The following is a 22,879-nucleotide window of genomic DNA, read 5'->3' as shown; positions in this document are numbered from 1 at the left end:
AGGATATCGATGGCCTTACATATAAAACATCTTTTGCAAAAGAGGATGCAAAAATACAAAAACTGGACCATCCATCATAAAGCAAAGGCTCTCCAAAGGGACACAGATGTAATGATAGGGGCTCTTAAAAACAATAACATCAAGACGCTATGGCAGCTCCTAAATGAAGAAGGAAGATCAATCTGTCCACACTAACTAAACCCCATATCTTAGGGGGCGTGGTTGGATCATTTTGAGACGCTGTTCGACACAGAGAAATTAAAAAGTACTGAGGAGGACATAGAAGTCAAGAAATGGAACATCGAAATTAACAGGGATGATAACCTGTTGCTAATAAAAAAAAAGCGAGTAGGTCCCGAACCCCTGGTCCCGATGGACTGTCTAATGCCCTATTAAAAGAAGTTCCGGAACAAAGGGCTGACTTCTGTCAAGTATTATTCCACAGGATCACCAAAAACGGGAAAATCCCAATCCTGGAAAAACGCAATAGTGATCCCCATATTTAAAAAGGGAGACTGCGCACCTCAAATGAATTGGATAATGATTACTAGGAATTTTGACAGCAGACAAGCAGGATTTGTTAAGGGTGTACCACTGTAGCCTACATCTATTACTGATCAACGTGCTAAAACTCAAAGCAAAAAAGAACAATGGAAAAATATACCTTGCTTGTACAGATCTTGAGCAAGCTTTTGATAACGTTCATCAGGACTTATTGTGGCAAAAATTAAGAGCTAAAGGTTGCCCAAAAACTGTTAGCAGCAATCAAAGACCTATATGCTGGAACCATCATGCAGGTCAAGCTGGACTCCCAAGGAAACCAGACAAAAAATGAACACCGAGAAAGGGCTGAAACAAGGATGCCCCCTAGCCCCAATACTATTCAATTGTTTTGTTGAGGATCTAAAGACCAACCTGGCAAACAAAACTTCCTTCCCAGAAAAGATAAATGGAAACACGCTGGGATGGCTACTCTACGCCGACGATTTGGTGCTAGTGGACCAGACCCAGATTGGCCTGCAGAGGAAATTGGACATCTTGCAGGAATACATTAAAGCAAACGGTCTGAAGATGAATGCATCAAAGTCGTAAGTAATGGTATTTGGAGCTGTGAGGAGAAACAAGGGGAAGAAAGAAAGCTGTAACCTGAATGGGAAATGTTTGGTCGCCTCATAAGAGATTAAATAACTTGGGCTAATCCTGAGCTCAGCAAATGGAGAAAAAGCATGGAGCGATTGCTTGAAGAGGAAAGTCAAATATTTGACATCGCAGGGAATAACTATCAATAAAAGATACGGCAGATACTCTCTTCAACCAGTCGCGATATTCTACAGCCCAAAAGGTGCGACGGTTCTCACCTATGGGGCAGAGACTTGCCTTGGTCTCAGGAGTGGTGGGACTATCTGGAAGGCTACTGCTGGAAACACATTCTTCATCTCCCAAAGGCCACACCTGTCGCAGTTATAAGACATGGGCTAGGCCTGCCGTCACAATGTGAGAGTTACATGGAAAGCTCTGCAGCTGTTCAGAAAAACCATCATGCCAAACAGCCAACCCAAACTGGAGATAAGACCAAAGATCCTGATACGACGGACTGGGCCCTGGCCCAGTGTAAAAAGCTGTGCCTAGTAATACTACAGGATTTGGAGACTTCAATTGCCACCTTATGTAAGAACCCGGGTGTGTGTCAAAAAGATACTTTGGGCGGATGATTGGCGGGCAACAGAAGAAAAAAAAGAGCAAGCTCCACCATTCATACGCTTTCAAAAATTAAATACGGCCAATTAAACGTCTTACCGGGATACCTGAAAAAGTTCCCGAACAGCAAGCAGCGGGAGCTCTTTTTTAGATTCAGGTTGAATGTTCTTCACACCAAACACTATGCTAATGAGATACGAGACAATTATATGAAAAGATTTCGTCTTTGTGGAGCTCCAAGCGAATCGCTAAAACATCAGAAATTGTTTTGCGCCAGTCTAAAAGACCGAAGATCGATTCATCTGTGTAACAAAATGTTTAAAACGATTGGGCTGGAGGCAGAACTTTGGTGGGGGACTTTGTATGGAGGGCAACTCTCTAAAATTGTGTTTGCCCTGATAAAAGTTTTGGAAGCAATGTTTGCCAAACTGGAGAAGAAACAGGAAAAGTAACTGTCCACACCAAAACTCGCTGTTAATGAAGACTTGGAAGAACTTTAGTAGTTTGTATCAGGCCCTTGATTAATCTAAAACGGAAATTGTTAAAAAGTTCATGCTAAACTAAACAAATAAAAAAATAAGTTAAAGAGTTATTGCCCATCTCAGTCTGTGTTCCAATGATGTGAAAAGCAACAGTAATAGTATATTGCAACATTAGGTTTGCTGTGTGGCATTCTTGAAAAGTCACCTTGGCCTGCTTGGTGCATCCTAAATTAGTGTAAAGAGTTCTTGCTTATCTTAGACTGTGTTCCACTGATCTGAAAAGCAACTGTAATTGTATATTACACACAAAAGTCCTACTCACCTAGTATAACTGTGTGCTATCATAAATGTCGTTATAAGTCTATACTGTTCCTTGAATGAGTGTTCCACTATTCAGAAAAGTATGCTGGGAACAGGGTTGGTTGATTATGTGATTCCTTAACTGATTGTCACTGCATAACTGACAGGGTCTACTACCCTTGAATTACTGTAAATTAATCTGAAAGTAACTTATGGTTTTACTCTCCATGAATAGGTGTGGCCTATACTAAATGTGTCTGACTTACCTAGAAATACTGTTCGTTTTCTAAATGAGGTCTGTGTACCTTAAAACATATTGTTGTGTTTTTATAATGTGTTAATATCTGTGATGGTACATCCACCCCCGCCCCCATGAGATTTATCTGGGCCTACTGGTATTTAAATTAACCATTTATTTTTACAATACATAGTGTTTCAGCATTTCTTTGGACCATGTGTGTACTACAGTGTCCTTGCTGATTCTACAGCCCTCTCTCCCTCCTAAAATCAGTCTGGCTGCTCGGTCTACGCTACCATATACTGAGGTGGTACAGTCGTATACTAAGTGGAGTCTTGTACGGTCTCAGCTGGATGGCTTCACTAAGCTCTTAGTTGGACTTCAGAAAAACTGTCCTAACAGCCCAAATCGGATGGATGGGTGGGAAGGAAGGGGTTATTGGCTGGCAGAAACTACAAAGTAAGTGCAAGCTTGCGGGTAGGAGTGAAAGAAATGTGCAGGAGAACGTAGGGGTGCTTTTGAAACACCTGCAAGTATAAGGTTGTGAGCAGATGTTAAGATTCTTTTTGCTGCTTTACCTCCAACATCAATAAGATACCCTTTCCTGTTGCTATTGTTTTGAAACTTTCCTGAATGTTTGAGGTAAAAAGCCTTTTTTGCTTCACTTAACTTGCTAATCTCATCTGGTTTGAGAGCTTTGGGCAGTCCTTATGGCAATCTGCGCAGGAGAACTATATTCTCCTTAGTAAAGTTCTTGGTTTATTTTTCCTGCACACATCACCACCTGCAAAATCTGCCTTGTGTTCAGGATGGGTTGGTCGCAGCATACACTTTTATGGAGTTTTCTTTTTTCTAGTTTCGTGCACTTTCACATTTTATTGCTTAATGCCAATGCTCTAAAATGGATCAGTCACAAGATTTACGCCTAGCCATCCTCTAGTGTGACCTTGTTCCTGCCCTGCAGTGGGTGGATTTTCCATATATGGTAAGCTCTTTCCGGGGGAAAGCTCCAGCTTTCACTGGCAAAGTGGCAGTCTGCGTGTGTGGCCAGATGCAGGGGCTTGATCTGTCTGGACCCAGTCCGCATTCATACCAGAGTGTTGTCGGTTGCTGGGCAGATGCAGTGGACAGTCCCTGCCAAGATTGTATGGTTCCCATCATTGCGATTGGTGGGCTGGGGGCAGCTCCATCCCAGATTCTGGATAAGAGGACTCCTCCTGCAGCCATTTCACAGATCATTGTTGGATTCAATATCCTCAACGAAGGAGAGAAGCCCAGTCAAGAAACAAAACTTGTTGCTAAAAGATTGTCAGCAGCCCTTTTTTCACTTGCTTGGCAAAGCCCCATCTCTGCAGACCTCGAGTCCTTAATCGATGCTTCAGCCACGTAGGCCAGTCGGACCAACCAGTCCAGACCTCTTCTCTAAGATCCATCCACTGGAAGTGCTCAGAACAGCCCTGGAACCATTCTGTGGGATAGCCAGACATCCCCCTGGGATACTTCGCTGCAACGATTGCCATCCTGAGTTGAGCATTGGGCCGCTGCAGAACCTCAGCATATGGAACAAGCATTTCCCTGAAGTTGCACCCCTTCACCACAAAGAGGATGTCGGATGACTTTCTTCGTTTTACCTCAAGGGCCACTTTACGCCATTGTTGTCCAGTTGCCATTGGTTAGGAAATCTCTCTTTTGGCAACTTAACCTCCATAATTCTATTGACCCCCTCTCCCTGTCCCCCTCCACAACCTTTTGCTTTTGTTTTTGAACCCGTCCTGACTTTTTACAGGGAAGTGAAGTACTGGGAAACAATGTTTCCCTTTTGACTTTTAAACATTGCACACAGCATCTTACAATGCAATGCAATGGGGATACTTTTGTATTGCCAGTCTTTTGCACTTGGGATTTTTGATTACTTTTATATGTGCCTAAAGACAAGCTGGTGGTATTAGATGACTGTTAGGCAGAAACCTGTGCAGTTCCCCTAGGGAACACTGCAAAAGATTTAAGACTACAGGTGTTGGCAGTAAACTCACTTGGTAGCAGTCTGTACCACCAGGATTTACCTGGTAGCTGTGGCTGAGCAGTCAGACTTCCCTCAAGAAGAGTTAGACAGTATGCAAAGTATACACAATAGGCACCCCGACACAATAATACAAGTAAACACTGACCAGAGCTTTGGTATCAAAGTATATAATTATTTATTTAAAAACACGGTTTGAAACACTCCAGCACTCTTGTTGTAAAATATTCTAAACACAGTTACTATTGTAATATATGCACCCCTTATCAGATAAGTCACAGTAAACACCACTTATTTTCATACAGAGGTGAGCGCTTAACTAGATGGCACTCCAATAAGTTTGTGAGAAAGGGAGGGAAAAAGACAGAATATGCAAAGGTACACCACTCTAAGGTTCAGGAACATTATTAGCAAGGCAGAAGAGCAAAAGTCACTGGTGAGCCAAAGTCCAAAGGCTGGGCCCCCTCTTAGAGAGAGCAGAGCACAAATGCGTCCAAGATCACACAGTTACACTAGGCTTAGAAAGCCTTGCAGAGGGTTCAAAAAGAGTAGAGAGGCTTAAGAAAGTTTAGCCAGGGTGTCCCAGGCTAACCCAGGTTCGAAAGCCGGGGACTAAATCTACCCCGTACAGTCGGTAGCAAGGGAAGCCAGGCGGGACACGGTACCTTAAGTGGGAAGGATCCTCCAGCGGTGGTAGTTGTTCCTGGTAGTGGGTGCAAGTTGCGTCGTTGTCCAGGGGAAGAGAAGATCTCGACTTGGAGGAAAGATGAAGGTCGTTGCACTACCAGGGAAGAAACCAGCCGTGGAGTTTTCCGGTTAAAGGTGGTACCTTTGTTTCGCGGTCGTGGTAAAACGTGGTATCCCGGTTGCCGGGGTGCTTGGCACAGGCAAGGCGGCCACGAGGTATGTCAGGAAGGCGAAAAGACGGTGAAACTGGTTATCCCCACCAGTCAAACGAAGAAGACTCTCCGGCGGGAGATCTCCTCTGTCGTTGGGAAAAGTGGTGAGACGGTCCAGCAGGGCTCCACCGGTGGCGGTGTCATGGCAGGTTGGCTCAGCTTCTCCCTCGTCGGATTCTTAGGTCCTGTGGCGACTTCCGAAGTTCCAGTTCCCAAAGCCCTGCTTTTATGCAGAAAACCCCCATTCACTCAGCCTAGCTGTCACTCAAACATGCTAAGTGGTGAGCCGGCCAGCTCACCACTTGGGCCAATCAGGACGGAGTGCGACTTGAGTTGCCTAGGCAACTCAGTCCAGGGTGCCTAAATCCCCCTCCACCTCTCCTAAGTACCCCAGACAGAGTGGCACCACTTTGGAGGGCTTCTGTGGAGAAGCCCGTCAAAAAGTGGAACAAAGGGCTCGACTTGGGTTGGAGTCACAGAAGAGAACACAAACGCCATATTAGAATCAAGTTTTGGCAAAAAATACCAACCGGAGAATTAATATTAATTAATTAAACCGGCGGTATGTTTGAGGCTACCGTATATAATTAAATAAAGGTAGTAGCCTAAAACAATGGGAAAATCCCATAGGAAAATATTCGCGGTTGAATATAAAAAAGTAGTATCCACTGCCACCAGCCAAAACTCGATCAGGGGGGACGGAGATGTGCCCCCTCGTCTAACAGACCCCGGGGCAATTGAATTGCCCCAGCCAGTATGTCCACAATATGATGATTTGTACTGGTTCTGTTCAGAATTTAAGACTAGTAAAGTCAATGGTGACTTTACATGCCCTGGGAGACAGTAGTCAGTCCCAGGGTATGGAGTCTATACTGAGGGGTCACTACGACACCCCTGTGTCACTGCACTGAGGGTGCTGTGTAACACACATCACAAAAACACATCACAAAAACACATGAAGCCCTATGGAGTAAAAGACCCCATAGCCCATTGAATACATCTAGATTCAAAGAAACACACTTAAATCATGCCCAAGAGTGAGGGTAAAAGAGTCTCACTCTTGGCAGGAGAAAAAAATAAACCCCAAAAATCCAGCAAAGCTGCTGGGGGACTCACTAGGTTAGGAAATTCAGCCTAAACAGAGAATTCTCCCTAACAATGACATACATTATTCACTGTAATCATATTTTTGGTGCTTGCATCTGCTTAGATTCAAATGCCGTGTATATATTCCGACATCTAGTGGCAATCATGGAGTATTGCATATTTTTCTTTTTTTTTTTAGGATCGAACTGGGCATGTCCACCACCATCCCTATCGTGACGTGTGGTGTACCCAAGATCACTCACACAGAGGTCCCCACGGTAGTTTCTGTTCTGCCATGAGGGATGAAAGATTTCTCTTTTGGAAACTTAACCTCCACAATTCTATTGACCCCGCACCCGCAAACCTTTTGCTTTGGTTTTTGTTTTTGAACGTGTCCTGACTTTTTACAGGGAAGTGAAGTACTGAGAAACAAGGTTTCCCTTTTGACTTTTAAACATTGCACACAGCATCTTACAACGCAATGCAATGGGGATACTTTTGTATCACCGGTCTTTTGCACTTGGGATTTTTGATAACTTTTATATTGATATTTTATTTCTATCGCGCTCGTACACAAGTGTTTCAGAGCGTGACAAGGCAAGGGAGGGGAACAGGGGAAAACAAAACAGCGATCTTACTAGGCCCAAGGACATTGAGAACGCACGCAAGTGCATGGAAGGAAGGAGAAGTGGAAAGTGCAAAGCAGAGGAGAAACAGATAAATGATAAATAATAAATAACTAATACAGGCAACAAACAGCTGTAGTGCACCCAGCAATTTGCAAGTGCTAGGTTTAATGCAGTAGACAGGCTAGGTCTTATAAGTGCAGGAAGAAAAAAGGGTGGGGGCTGTATGGGTACAGATATAAACCCTATGCAAGGGTTGGCCCAGAGGCAGTGCGGGAGGGTGGCAGGTCACTTGGCCCGGAGGACAGAGGGTGGCCAGGTGCACAGTGCCAAGAAAGAACAGATCAGCAGGGCAGAGGGGGAGCGAAGGCAGAAGAAAAGAGGAAGGTCTTGAGGTGCTTCTGGAACAGGAGATGGTTCTCAAGTTTTAGAGTGGCAGGGAGGTTGTTCCAGATGTAGGCCCCAGCCGAAGACAGATCTACCCCCAGCGTGTTTCTTTGAAAAATGACTGACCCTGAGGGAGTTAGAAGTAGAGGAGCAAAGAGCTCCAGAGGGGAGGTATTTGCGGAGGGATGGCTGAAGGTATTTTGCATCCATGCCCCAGAAAGCCTTGTGGACAATGCAGAGGGTTTTGAATTTAATCCTTGCATCCACTGGGAGCCAATGGAGAGATTTCAGAGCTGGAGAGATATGATCCCAGGGCTTGAGGCCAAAGACAAGCCTCACAGTCCTGTTCTGTATTAGTTGCAGAGGGCGGAGAGTAGAGGCAGGGAGATTTAGAAAGAGGCTGTTCCAATAGTCCAACCTAGAGAGAAACAGAGCTTGGGACCATGAGCTTCAGGGGGAAGGAGAGGAAAGGCAGAGTACCTCTGAAGAGGTGCAGTAGGAAATTTGACTTTTTAGAGACCTCAGATGTGGGCGGGGAAGGAAAGGATGGAGTCAAAGATGCCCCTGAGGTTCTTAGCCTCGCAGGTGGGGGTAGGAGGAGGGCCAAGGGAAGCCGGCCAGAGAGTTAGGGGAAAGGATGGTGAAGTTGTGCCGATGAGGATCTCCGTCTTGCTGGCATTCAGACAAAGATCATTGGCGGCACACCAATCTTGAATGGCAGTTAGGCAATCAGAGATGAGAGAGGGAGAGGAGGCGGCCGAGGGCAGCCTGAAAATTTGAGCAGAAAATGGCAATGCAGTGGGCAAGAGTTGCCAGGTATTGGTTGAAAGCCAGGATGAGAGGTTCGACCCCTGGGAAACACCACAGGTAGAGAGGAAGATAGATGATAGGAAGGACCCAAGTTGGACCTGGGAGGGTCGATCAGAGAGGAAAGAGGTCAGCCAGGCCAGAGCCTGATCAGTGATACCCAGGTTTTCACGGATATGGTTGAGCAGGATGGTATGGTTGTCCGTGTCAGAGGCAGAAGAGAGATCGAGGAGGATGAGGACAGAAGGAATGTTAAGAGTCAAGGTTGGAGAGCAGATCTTCACGGATGTTCAGGAGAGCAGTTTCCGTGCTTCTGGCAGCTCTGAAGCCAGATTGGTGGTCATGGAGACAACCAACAGAATTGGAACGAAGGTTAAGCTAAGAGATGGCCAACTTTTCAAGGAGTTGGCCCAGAAAGGGAGTAATGGAAATTGGGCGACAGTTAGCTGGACAAGAAGGATTAGCTGTGGGTTTCTTGAGAAGAGGATGCACAAGGGAGTGCTTCAGAGGGGAGGGGAAGGGAAGGATCCTGAGGCAAAGGAGTGTTTGCAAAAATCAGCAAGGGCGGGAGTGAGGGTGTCAAGGGGTCGTTGATCGTTTTAGAGGAACAGGGATGAACCTGTTTCGACGAGGCTTTCATAGATCGGACTTGTCTAGCGACCTCGTCAGGGGGAAAAGAAGAAAGGACGAGAAGGATGGTGGGGGGTAGCTAAAGGAGGATCAGCAAGCACATATGGAGAGGGTGGACAGGATGTCCTGTTTTTTTTTAATGAAGTGAGAGGCAAGGGCATTGCAAAGAGCCTGGGAGCCAACAGGCGGGGTAGAGACTGCAGCTGGGTTGGCCAGCTCCTTGAAGATTTGAAAGTGTTTGGCTGAGTTGTTAGATGCCAGAGACACGAGCTTGAATGTGGACTCTCTTCTTGGTGAGGACAGAGTCGGTATTGCCTTTGTAGCAGGCGACAGGCAGGTTTGTCAGAGGATGAACAGGAAACCCTCCATTTCCTCTCAGCTGCCCTACACTTACGTTTAAGTGTAGCTAGGTCAGAGTCATACCAGGAATTGCACTTGGCGTTGGACTTCAAACAGATCCTCGTGACAGGGGCAAGAGCATCAAGAGTATCAGAAATTGAAGAGTAGAGCAGAGACAGGGCTTGTCAGGAGGTGAGACAGCCAGAGGTGGAGGGAGGGGTGGGGGTGGGGGTGGGGAGTGGCAGCAAAAGCCTCAACTGAGACACGCTTCATGGGCCGGATGTCCGAGAAGGTAGGTGGCAGTGTTGGGGTAGGCTTGGCTTGGGGGGAAGAGAGGGAGAGATGACAGGAGGGAGTGATCGCTCTAGGAGAGAGGAGTGGTCAGAGGGATGGAGAGTGGGTGGTCAGAGGAGATCAAGATATCGAGGGAGTGCCCTTCAGAGCGAGTCCGGCTAGAGATGAGGGTAGACAGGCAGAGGGAGTCGCAGAGGTCACGGAAGAGTACAGAGGAGGAACAAGGAGAGTAAATGGATATTGAGGTCACCGAGGAGGAGGAGTTGAGTGGTAGAGGCCAGGAGGGAGGAGGAGAGGTCTGCCCACTCAGAGAAATGAGGTGATTTGACCAGGAGGCCGGTAGATGGTAGCCACAGTAAGAGAATGGGTAGGCGAGAGAAAGCCTACAGACAAGGCATTCAAAAGAGGAGTAGGTCCGAGTGGGAATGATAGAGGCAGGAATCCACTCAGGAAAGATCAGGGCTGAACCCCCCCCCCCCAACCCCCACCGGACCGGGAGGATCTGGGTGCGGAGAGGATCTTGTCTCCATCAGGGAATAGAGTACAAAGCTTGTGACAGAGCTGGCCATGAACCATGTCTCTTTAAGACCAAGACAACCAAGGGCATCAAGGTCTAGTTCTTCAAGGAGGTGGCAGATGTCAGAGGAGTGTTTGACAGTTGACAGCAGAGCGAGAGTTGAGAGTGGCAATATGGAGAAGGTTGCTAGCCTTAAAGATCTTGCGGGGAGGGGTACAGATCAGAGGTATGTTCTGCCGAGGAGAAAGAGCCCTAGCACGTACAGAGAAGGAGAGAGAGAGGAGGGGACAGCAGGAGATGAGGAAATTGATGAGGCGAGGAAAGCGCCTATCAAAGAGGAGGAGACTGGCCTGAGAGCCTTGGACCATGACAATGCCATTTAGGTAGACATTAATGATGACTTCCCATGAACTTCCCAGCGAGTGCCACCATTAATGGGAGAGGAGGAGATGGGACAGAGCACAGAGATCATATGAGGAGTCCATAGATCTGGAGTAGGAACGACAAAGAGGAGGTTGGTGAGGGTCTGTCTGGAGGAAGCATTGGAGTAGGTGTTGGCCATAGGAAGACCAGGGTTAGAGGCCAAGATATCCTTTTTGAACTTCTTCCTACCAGACTGCGGGCCTCATCACGAGTTTGCCAGTAACCCTTAAATGCGGCAGTAGCGCTATTACCTTCACATTTAAGGGTCCGCCAAATCACGGCTTCGGCTGATTTCCCCCCAGCTAATAGCTGGGGGGAAATCTGCCGAAATTTCGCGCTCTTACCGCCGGTGGGAAATCCGCCGGTGGTAAGAGCGTGAAATTTCCCCATTGAGCCCAATGGGGAATGGGGAATTCCCGAATGGGCTCAATGGGGAATGGGCAATACCCTTTCTGCTAAACCCGTGATCCGGCGCCATTAGCGCCGGGGGGTTTGGCGGTAGGGCTATTAACGCCGGCACTAATAGCGCCGGCGTTATCGCCCAACTCGTGATGAGGCCCTTAGTGAGAAGGGAAGGATAGTCAATGAGAAGCAGTTGGAAAAGAGGAGAAACAGAAAGCGCCAAGGGGGTGAAAGTGAGGAGAGGATGGAGAAACTGCGGGGGCTAAGGCAGGTAGGTGTGGGACAAAAGAGTGGTGAAGTCACTGGGCTGGCACAGAAGCATCAGTATACAAGCAAAACACAGAATTTCGCAATGGGCAGCAAGATTGGACTTTTTAGCACAAAGCAAACACAGCAAGATTTGACTTTTTAGCACAAAGCAAACACAGCAAGATTTGACTTTCATGTCATATGTGCCTAAAGACAAGCTGGTGGCATTAAATGACATACATTACTCACTGTAATCATATTTTTGGTGCTTGTATCTGATTAGATTCACATGCTGTGTATATATTCCGACATCTAGTGGTAATCGTGGAGTATTGCATTTTCTTTTTTTTTTTTTAAGATCGAACTGGGCGTGTCCAAGGTTGTATACTAATTGACCTTTTCACAATTGACCTTGGGAGAATTTACCTAATTTAGAAGGTCAATTAGGACATATATGTGGGGGGAAACCCCCCGCAACCCCCTACCCAATCCAAAAAAACCTGAAACCACCCACCCAATCACCTTATATTATTTATAATCCAAAACCAACCCAATACATATATAAAATAACTAAAATAATATAAAGGTCAATTGTGCAGAAGGTCAATTACGACCACTATAATTAGGTCAATTGTGCAAAAGGTCAATTGTAAAAGGTCAATTTGGGCAATACCGTGTCCAACACTATCCCTATCGTGACGTGCGGTGTACCAAAGATCCCTCACGCATCGAGGTCCCCCCAGTTGTTTCTGTTCTGCCATGAGGGAGCCTGAAGAAAATGCGGGAGCGAGTACAGAAGTAAAGAAGGTATCTATGTTCCTTCAACTCCAAGAGGGGAGGAAGGGGAAGGGTGGGCACATGTGAATCTAAACAGATAAAAACAACAGAAATACAATAACAGTGAGTAATGTATGCCTTCTGATGCTTGTGAATTTGCTTCGATTCACATGCTGTGCATAGACTAGTGAGCAGTACCGTGGGATGTGAAAAGAACGGCAAGGATGAGGAGATGATCCGGCGACAGTCTGCTCTTTAACGGGTGATATCGAGGTGTTTGAAGAAACTTGATGCAATAACCTTCGCCCTCAAATCTTGAGCACCCACTGGTCTGTAATCCCCCTCCCATCCGTGGGTGAAGCATGTTATCCAATCTACTGGAGATGCATGGGAGTGGACCTGAATCAGTCATTTGCTGAAAGAGGAGCCTCTGGCGGCTGCATTCCTACCCATTCCTTTGCCATGCCGAAATCCCTGTTGCTGGGGTTTGATAAGCACTTGACTCTTCTTGGAGAGAGTACCATTGTGATCCTCCTGTACAGTAGGAACCCTGAGCGGTTTTAGAGAAGGATTGCTCAGAAAGGGACCGACTGGTATTGAAAACCCTGCGTTGCACATCTGACCTGCTAGATACTTGATTGGGCCTGGAGGATAGCTAAGGGACAACGCCTTAGTCTTGGAAGCAAGACAACGCATAGCAACACAGGTTAGAATCCCGGGCTTGCACTTAAAAACTAATGCCCGGTATTAACAGTGTTATATAAGAACAGTTATAATCATTGAGAGATTTCAATGTCTCATGCTCTTTATTTGCCTTCTCAAGAGCGTTGTCAACTGCTTTGCCAAAGAGAGCAGACTACTCAATGGTTTTTGATGAGTGAGGCTTGCGTCTCGGGTTTAAACCAAGAATTTCAGCCAAGCATGGCGTTTTAAAAGAGTTCCCTCTGCAAATACTCAGTCCGGCGTCTATGCAGCGGCAAGCATGTTCTTTAAGATAATTTGCATGATCCAACGTCCTTCCTCTATGAAGGAACAAGTTACTTACCTGTAACTGTTGTTCTTCAGCATGGGTCTGGCCTGGATTCACATGCTTATGAATATTCCCCGTCAGGCCGGGAATCCTCGGTATAGAAAAAAAAAAAAACAGTATCAGTTTAGTTTCTGATCTGTCTTTCTTAGTAGCAACCAATCACTGGTCTCTGGGTCATACTGCCCCCAGCCAATGACTGCCCTCTCCCTAAGCCCCGCCTCTGGCAGCCATCCTCAGATTTGGTAGCACGTAAAGTGGCAGCATGACCAAGTGAAGAGCCGCAGAGGGGTAGGCGGGAGGGTTCGCATGTGAATCCATGCCAGACCCATGCTGGAGAACAACAGTTACAGGTAAGTAACTTGTTCCTTCTCCAGCATGGGGTCTGGCATGGATTCACATGCTCATGAATAAGAGAATACATAGCAGTACACACATGCACAACCACGGGAGGTGGCAACAGGCTCAACATTAAGCAATACAACAACTCAACATTAAGCATCTCTTACCTAATCACCAGGCTCACCTTAGGCGAACAGGTTGTGCAGCACTGCTTGGTCGACCCTGCAGTCCCGATCGACGCAGTAGAATCTTGTGAAGGTGTGCGTCGACCTCCACGTCGCATGCCCTGCAGATGTCCAGCAGGGGCACACCAGACAGGAACGCCGTGGTAGCAGCGATCGCCCTGGTCGAATGGGCTCTCGGACGGCCGGGCAGCGGTCGGTTTGCCAACCGGTGACAGTGCATGATGCAGCCGGAGAGCCATCTGGAAATGGAAGTCTTCGAGAGAGCCTTCCCTTGATTCACAGTCCCAAAGTTCACAAACAGTTGTGACGTCTTCGGAAAACTCTTTGTGCGGTCCACGTAGAACTTCTGTGCTCTAGCTACATCCAGCGAGTGCAAAGTCCTCTCGGCCGGCGACGAAGGGAAGACAACTGGCAACACCAAGGGCTCGTTGAGGTCGAAGTCCGACGGCATCTTGGGCATAAAGGAGGGGTGCGTCCTCAGCACCACCCTCGTGTCATGAAAAGTCAAGTATGGAGGCTTGCAAGATAGGGCCTGGATCTCTCCCACTCGTCGTGCGGAGGTGATGGCCACGAGGAAAGCTGTCTTCCATGACAGGAACTTCAAAGGCGCCGAATGCATAGGCTCGAATGGGGCCCCCATGAGCCTGGTCAGCACCACATTAAGCTCCCACGACGGGGCAGGAGCCTTCACCGGCGGAAATTATCGGAATAGTCCCTTCATGAACTCTTTCACCAGGCGATGAGACCATAAGAACGCCCGCCCCGTAGTCCTGGTATATCGGGAGATTGCAGCCAGATGTATTTTGATGGAGGCGTGAGCCAGTCCAGCTTTGGCCAGCGACAGTAGATACGGCAGTGCTTGAGGGGCCGTAATCCGCAGAGGGTTAATCTTCTGTGCACGGCACCAGACAGAGAACCTCTTCCATTTATGTCCGTAGCACGAGAGTGGAGGACGCCCTGGCCTTTGCAAGAACCTCTATGCAGTCGGCCGGGATGTCGTACCCTCCAAACTCTAGTGCTGCAGGAGCTAGGCCTGCAAGTTCAGCGACTCCGGGTTGTGGTAAAGAATGGCGCCTCCTTCTCTGGAGAGAAGGTCTGCGTCCGTCGGCAGCTTGACTGGTGGGGACGTTGACAAGTCCAGAAGGTCCGGGAACCAGATCTGTCTCGGCCACGCCGGTGCGACGAGGATTATCCTGCACCGGGACCTCTTGAGCTGGTTGATGAGCCGGAGCAGCAACGGCAGCGGAGGGAACGCATAAAGAAATAGGCCGCCCCAGGGGAACGAGAAAGCATCGCCCATGCTCCTCGGCTGGGGGAACCTGCTGGCGAACCTCCGGCACTTGGAATTCGTCACCATCGCCAAGAGATCGATTTGGGGTTCGCCCCATCGTCGGAAGAGTCGATCCACTTGATCCTGGCGTAGTTCCCACTCGTGGCACGAGCGCAGCTACCTGCTGAGTGAGTCGGCGATCGTGTTTTTTATTCCTGCCAGATGAAGAGGCACCAGAAACATCCCTTGGGCGACGGCCCAATGCCACAGATCCTGGGCTTCCTTGCAAAGGGCCAGGGACCTGGTTCCACCCTGCTTCCGGATGTAGAACATCGTGGTGGTGTTGTCGGTGAAGATCCTCACCACCTTGCCCTTGAGGGACGGAAGAAAAGAACTGAGGGCCCAGAACACTGCGCGGAGCTCCAAGATGTTGATGTGGAGAGACTTCTCCTCCGGGAGCCAAAGGCCTCTCGCGTGAAGATCTCCGGAGTGCGCTCCCCAACCTTCCAGGGAGGCGTCCGTCGTCACCGTCACCTGGTGAGCTGGGGTCTGAAAGTCCGTGCCCGCCAACAGATGGGAGCGGGAACCCCACCACCGGATCGCCTGACGGAACATCTCGTTGAGAGGGATCCTGTCCTCGAAGCTGCCCGTCGACTGGACCCAGCGGGAGTCGAGGAACTCTTGTAAGGGGCGCATCCGAAGCCTGCAAAGGCGCACCAGATAAATGCAGGAGGACATCATCCCGAGGAGGGAATTGATAGATCTTACCCTGGCCATGTCCGTGGCCAGCAGACGCTGCACCTTGCCCAGAATGCTCCTGGTCCTTTCCTCCGACGGCGAGGCCAGCCGCGCCACTGTGTCGAGCTTGGCTCCCAGAAACATGGTGACTTACGACAGAACCAGGTGGGATTTTGGAAAGTTGGAGAATCCCAGGTCTGTGAGCAGCTGGACGGTCTTCGCAGTGTGCTCCACGACGAGCTCCCTTGTCCTTGCCCGGATGAGCCAGTCGTCCAGGTAGGGGTAGACGTGGATCCCCTGTAGGCGCAGCCGCGCCGCCACCGGTGCGAGGCACTTTGTGAACACCCTGGGTGCCGACTTCAATCCGAACGGGAGGGCCTTGAACTGGTAGTGCCGCCCTTGGACCACGAACCTGAGGAACCTTCAGTGTCTTTTTAGAATGGGGATGTGGAAGTACGCATCCTCCAAGTCCAATGACGACAGGAAATCGCCCTCCATCTGTCCCAGCACGTGCTGGAGGGTGACCATACGGAACTTATGTGCCTTGATGTACTTGTTCAGTCGTCGTAGGTCCAGGATGGGGTGCCATCCTCCTCTCTTCTTTTTTACAATGAAGTACCTTGAGTAAACTCTGGAGCCCCGAAGCCTCTTTGGGACGAGCTTGATGGCACCCTTCTTGAGCATCGCCCTTGTGATTTTCCTTCCTGGCCACTGGTGGAACGCGAGGGCACTTCTTTTGAAACTCAAGGACGTGCCCTTGGGCCAGGGCGTCCAGCACCCAACGGTCGGTGGAGATGGACTCCCACACGCTGACGAACCTCGCCAGCCGGCCTCCCACCGGGGTGCTTTGGCGGGGGCCCAACCCCACGGTCGGATCAATCTTGTTTGGAGGCTGCCTTGCCTCCTTGACCTCCCTGTCGACGATGACGGGCACCACCTGACTTGCCGCGTCCCCTGTAGGTTTCCTGGGACGAAGATCTTGCCGCTTGGTGGTACGTGGAGGAGCCACTACCGGATCCCTTGGAGGCACCTTGTCTGCCTACGGAGCTCGAAAGGACGGCCGTCGTTGTTGGAGCACTCCCAGTGCCCGGGCAGTCTCTGTGTCTGTCTTGATGGCCTGAAGGGACTCATCAACCGCCTTCCCAAACAGGTGGTTCGCGTCGAAGGGCATGTCCAAAACCTTGGTTTGTAAGTCTTGGCGGAAATCCGTGGCCTTGAGCCATCCTTGTCGTCTCAAGCAAACGCTGTTGCCCAACTGACGGAAACCGGTGTCGGCGATGTCCGTTGCCACCGTGATGGCGTGGTCCGAAGCAATCTCACCCTCCTGTAGGATTTCAAGGGCCTCAGCCCTTTTGGCGTCCGGAAGGAAGTCCAACAGAGGGGCGATTTTGAACCACAACTCCGTCGTAGCGGGCTACGTTAGCCAGGGCGTTGGCCGCCTTGATAGTCGTCGCTGCAGATGAGATGATCCGCCGTCCCATCAAGTCCAACTTCCTGCCCTCGCCGTCCGGCAGGGAAGTTGATGTCGAGGCCGATGCCCCCCCCCAGCTTTCTTTTTTGCTGCCGCCGAGATGACCGAATCCGGGGTAGGTTGCGCCCGAAGACACAAGGGGGTAGCGTCGGGGACCCAGCTTTTACAGCACAGGTGCTAAAACGTTCCAATAAAATGGAACCAGCGCAATTAGCAATGACATTTGTGTTCCTCTTAATAGTCGATAACACCAATCTTCTGCCGACAAGGATCTATACTTCTCCACGAAGCGACCAAGATATTCTGTACGCTTCAAGGTAAAAGACGAGCAGGTAGTGAAAAGATGACCAAGTTTCATTTAGGTCCACTTTTTTACAGAACATACAGCCAGAAGTTATTACCCCTTCATGTGAGATCTAGCTCTAATTATTTCATTGGGCCTGCATTGATTTAAACAAATCCTCAAAGGCTGTCTGTAGTTTAGAATTTGGACACCTCCGAAGGTAGGGTTGTAGTTCACTTTGTTTCATTGGTTCTGCCAATTGCGTGTGTAGTTTTAATTTGGCAACATCATCCACAGTCTGGATCCAATCACATTCATAAAGTTTTCTTTTCACCCTATCCTGGTTTAGCAGTAGCTCTTCCGTCGAGCAATTTATCTTATTTAGGAGGTCGATGCACGTCATACTCCATTAAGATATTTGTTTGAACCTGTCAAGTGTTCATTATTGATCAGTTATCATTTGAGGGTTAGGATCAATACACTTTCGAACAGGTTTGCAGCAGATTTCAAGGAGCACAGGCCTAGCTCTTTCCGCACCACCTGAATAGGAAGTGAATGTGGAAGCCCTAACACTTTCTTCCAAAAGTACCCATCCAGAGGAGTCCATAGCCTAGCTGGTAAAGCCACAAACGCCTCAGTGCCGTAAGTTATGACAGGACCTACTTTCATAACTTAAGTCATTAAGCGGCTTGAGTGTAAACTTGCAATATTTTTCCTCTGTATACTCGCCTGGCAAGCAAGCATGCCAGATTTCAATTTTTGGTATGCAAAGAAATCAGTGTCAGTCAGATTTCTTGAGATCCATATCCCCAGGTATTTGAAGCGCACAACTTGTTCGATTTCTTAGTGTTTAATAAACAATTTTTCAGTTTCTTTCCGCACTGTGCTGCCTTTTCTCACTGTAAGGATCTTAGTTTTATTGATATTAATCGCCAGGTTTAGCTCCAAGTATTCCTGTAGGCAATTTAATTGCCTGTGTTGTCCTACGGCAGTGTGATCTAGTAATACGAGATAATCCACATATAATAGATGGGTTATTCTAACATCTCCCAGTTTAGGTGCAAAACATCTACAGGCTTTCGGATCGGAGATGTAGAAGTTGTATAAATCGGGTGCCAGAGCACAACCCTGCTTTACTCCTCGATATGTTGGAATTTCTTCAGTTAGATCACCTTTCCTGGATAGGCGAATACAAATGGTTGTGTTGGTATAAAGACTGTGTATTTATTCCAACAGATCCGGCTGGCAGGGTTTCTCCTCCTATTTCTCCCAAAGAAATTGCCTATTTAGGCTATAAAAGGCCTTGGTGAAATCCACGAATGGCAGGTGGAGTTTGATGTTGTTCTCAATGGTTTTGCCTTTCAGTAGATTGATCACAAGTGCCGGAGGCACTGTTCCTAGGCCTTTGACAAAGCCTGCCTGGAAATAATCATTCAATTTGTTGATCTGGATCCACATAGATAGCCTTTTCAGGAGCAGGGTTGAGTAGATTTTCCCTACCACATCTAGTAGTGCTATCAGCCTGTAGTTGTTTGGATCTGCATGGCTACCATTTTTGAATATTGGAATAATATGCGCCCTTTTTCATGATAGTGGTATGACTTTAGTTAGAAAAACATTAATGAGGACGACCAAGCCAAGTATTGATGCCCATTGCTCCGGGTTTTCTCTTAGAATGATGTTTGACAGACCATCAGGGCCTGGGGCTCTCGAAGAACTCAAACCTTTAATTTAGGTGATCAGGTTTCATGATCATATGGCAAGGTCCAACAGAGTTGTTTTTGTCAGTTTTCCTATGTCTCCAGGAGAGGCAAACAAGGAGCCGAAGAAAGTAGTCCAAACCGATTTGGATACACAGTTCACCTGTAGGCACAATTGGCACTGGTTTAACACCCTTATAAGAGACCAGGTTTCTGCCAAGGATTTATTGGCCAGGAAGAGTAGCATAGATTCTTCATCTCTCTGATATAGGATGCATCTATGGCTAATACACCAAGATTTATAGTTTGCTTTGAGAGTTTTAATTTCCCCGTCTGTGTTAATAGCCTGGTGGTACTTTTTATTTATTAACTAGCACGAAGTTTTCTGGTATCTTTTCTCTTTTTGACCAATACTGCATTGTAGCAGTGATGGTGAATCTTGACTTTGTCCTGCAGTCTGGTTTCCACCCGGTATGTCATCAGGACATCTAAGTTCAAATCCATTCTTTTCCTTCCCCTTGTCTGATAAAGATGTAAAAATATGTGCAACTGCCCTGGCAGTTATTCTGAGACGGGTTCCGGTGTTAGTTACTTCGACGTGTGTATTTATGACCCCTTGAATCAGAGAATCTCTTCATGCCACGCGAGTTGAGTCCATGACTTCGAGAGACTTAATACTCCAAGTTAGATTTTGGGAAACAAAGATGTAATCAATAACTGACGTCAAAACACCTAATTTCCACGTAGCATGCCTATCCAGATTTCTTTCATAGAAGCCATTAGTTATATGGAAGTCCCGGCTTATCAGCTCCAGCCATAAAAAGTTCTTATATATGTAACCCATATTGTTTGCAGAATCAATACCTTCCTGCAGCTGTTTCATCGAAGGATAGGTAGCATTAAAGTCTCCATAAAGAATGATAGTGGGATTAGTCCAGGTATAGGCTTCGTCAATAGCTTCAGCCAAGTGGTCCCACATATCAGAGGAGTTGATGTCCCTGGTACTCCAATATATGTTAATTATGATAAGATGGGCAGAATACTGGAGAAAAGGGCCAATCATGGCATGTTGTAGAAGTTCATAACTTGATTTGTGATTAAAGTTAGGAGGCCGGCACGCATTCTTCCTGTAGGCCCCTGGATAGACTGTGGGTTGGGAAGAGATGTGAAGCCATCCAGGGACGGATTTATCACCAGCTAAGTTTCTTGGAAACAAAAAGTCTTTGTCATCACGTCCCAAGGAATAGCTCCCTCCTCCAATAAATGTATATAACTCTTGTATTCCATGACAGGACGGTCATCAAATTGGACTGGCCTCGTCATCTTAATGGTTGTTATTGTTTTTGGCTGGGTGCCAAGAGTCCCGGTAGCCAAGCACATGACATTTCAACCATACACATCTTTGAGGATTGGATTTCTTTCAAGGACCTTTTAGATTAAGGTATACCTTTGTCCTTTTCCAAAATGAAAGTCAACTCTTGCTCTAGTGGTTTTGTTGGAGGTTCTCCCCTCATCGGATGCCTCCCAAAATTTCTAGGGGGGGGATCACAAGTTTGGGCCTCAAGTTGCCACGATGGTACAGACCTTCTACTAACAGTAGGTCTCTGGTGTCTAGTTGTCGTAGCATCACTTCCCTTTTTGGTTTTAATCAAACGATCAGGCTTTTCACTGAGGTCCGTCAGATCAAAACCCATCCTCCTGAAGCTAGCCGTAGCAGTCAAAAAGTTCTTTACTATAAGGGAGTTCAGATGAAGATATACCAAAAAACTGAGCTTTCCTCTCTTCTGAACTCAACCAAGGTAAGGTCTTCACTGGTGATCCGTCGCAAGGCTGGAATGTAGTGGCATAGTTTTACCACATTGTGCCTATTTAGGATTAGATATTGGTCCTTGATCACTCTTTGCAGTCTAAGGGAATGGGGATAATGTTTTGCAGGATACAAGGCCTTGTTTTGACTTTCTGGTTTCCCATTCTTATATTACGCTTTATTCCTCGGTTTAGCCGAAGGTCTGGGATCTGAATGTTGGTTCAATGAATTACTTAATGCTCTTCTAATAGTATCATGTGAAGGTAGGGTGGCATTAGACTCCATTTCAGGATACTCTGTTTTATTCCACTCTACCACCATAGTACCTCCTTTTGCTTTAAATAGGGGGTTTAATGGCCATTTTTAGATGCTTGAACAATTGCACGAGCAACCAAAAGGTCTCTCTATTCCGCCAGAGTTAGAAAAGGCAGTCTTACATCCAAATCCCCCGTTTGAGTCAGTTCTTTAACTTCTGTTGGTTTATTTTGCTTACGTTCTGTAGAGGAGAATCTCTGCCCGCTTTCCTTTTCTAGTTGGATTTCCAATGGGGGCTGGAAGGGGGGGCTTTTATGCCTAAAATCCTGGAACACTCGTGGCAATTCTCACCTCTTCTCTAATCCGCCCTGTATGAACAATCTTGGACTTGCAAATTGCATCTGCTTTCAAGAGACTTGGCTTACCACTTCACCCATTTTGGATGGTTGTAGTGTCTTTGCCCAATCATCGAAAGAAAGTACTGGTGGTAGGCCCTCAGGGGGATCTGCCTATTGCAATTGAAAACTCCCTGGGTCCAAGTGTGTCAAAAATTGTGAATTGTGAATTTGGCGCCCTGGGGGTGGACTTTAGTACAGCAGATGGCATGATCTAAATTCTGATTATTAACATATATTGGCACAAGGGCATCGCACGGGTGGATGCCTTTGTGGAGAAGGTGTGTCATGTCATTGAAGACTGGTCTGGGAGATTTGTGAATGGGAGAATCATTGTGGCAGGAGATCTGAATGCAGACTGTGAATCACAATATTCCCCATGGAACTTTGATGGGAATGCTACCGGTTATTTGGACAAACAATCTTTGGGCCAAAAATGGTATGTAGGTTTGGGGATGTTGGGGGCTACAGCCTCTAGTGGGAAGGAAGGCCGATTCCTACTCACATCTGGAATGGCATACGTGGCACAGAGGTAACAGCTCCTCCCTCCTTGACTACATCTATGTTGACCCGTTCCTAATGAATCACTGTTTGACATTTGAAGTATTGAGAAATTATTAGAGTGATCTTTCCATCCTAACAGCCTTGTTTGATTGGTTACTATGTTCTAGAGAATTTCAGCTCCATCCGAGTTACTGCCAATGTGGCTGGCAATGCAGTCAGATTGATTAATGCCAAAGTCAGTGCCTTCTGGCACCTACTAAATGGTTAAGACCCTAATCATGCAATTTCCCAACTTGATTCAATCTCAGAACAGGAATGGGTTCAATTCTACGAGGATAGGTTTGGGCCACCAACGACTGCTACCGCAATGGCCCTTGACCTGTATCTGGAGCCGATACTTGGGATCCCCAATTAGATATTAACAGCATCTATCATCTGATTGCCAAATGTAAGAGATTTCGAGCCCCTGGGCCTAATGGCCTTCCGAATAACACCTTTAAAGTTTATCAAACCAGTTGGGCGAACCTTCTGTATCTGGAATTTAAGGATATCATTTCCACAGGATAACACCTAGCTCCTGGAAGACAACCCATGTGGTTCCTATCGACAAGTGTGGGAGCAGGACTGATCAAACCAACTATCGACCAATTTCACTCAATTATGCCGAATGCAAGATCTTTTCTGCGTTCCTGATCCCACATCTTGAAGAACAGGTTACTTTCATACCT

The 22,879-nt window shown here is 47.4% G+C and overlaps 1 protein-coding gene across 2 annotated transcripts in view; it reads right to left on the bottom strand.

Annotated features, from left to right (window-relative positions):
- EXOSC10 (exosome component 10) overlaps positions 1-22,879 on the bottom strand; it is a 1,010,963-nt gene that overhangs the window by 140,511 nt on the left and 847,573 nt on the right. The gene's annotated exons all lie outside the window — the stretch shown is intronic.

Source organism: Ambystoma mexicanum, chromosome 8, assembly GCF_040938575.1.
Source record: "Ambystoma mexicanum isolate Mex_15411 chromosome 8, UKY_AmexF1_1, whole genome shotgun sequence".
NCBI classification, from domain to species: domain Eukaryota; kingdom Metazoa; phylum Chordata; class Amphibia; order Caudata; family Ambystomatidae; genus Ambystoma; species Ambystoma mexicanum.
The sequence above is the reverse complement of the archived record's forward strand: the minus strand, read 5'-3'. Positions and strand labels throughout refer to the sequence as shown.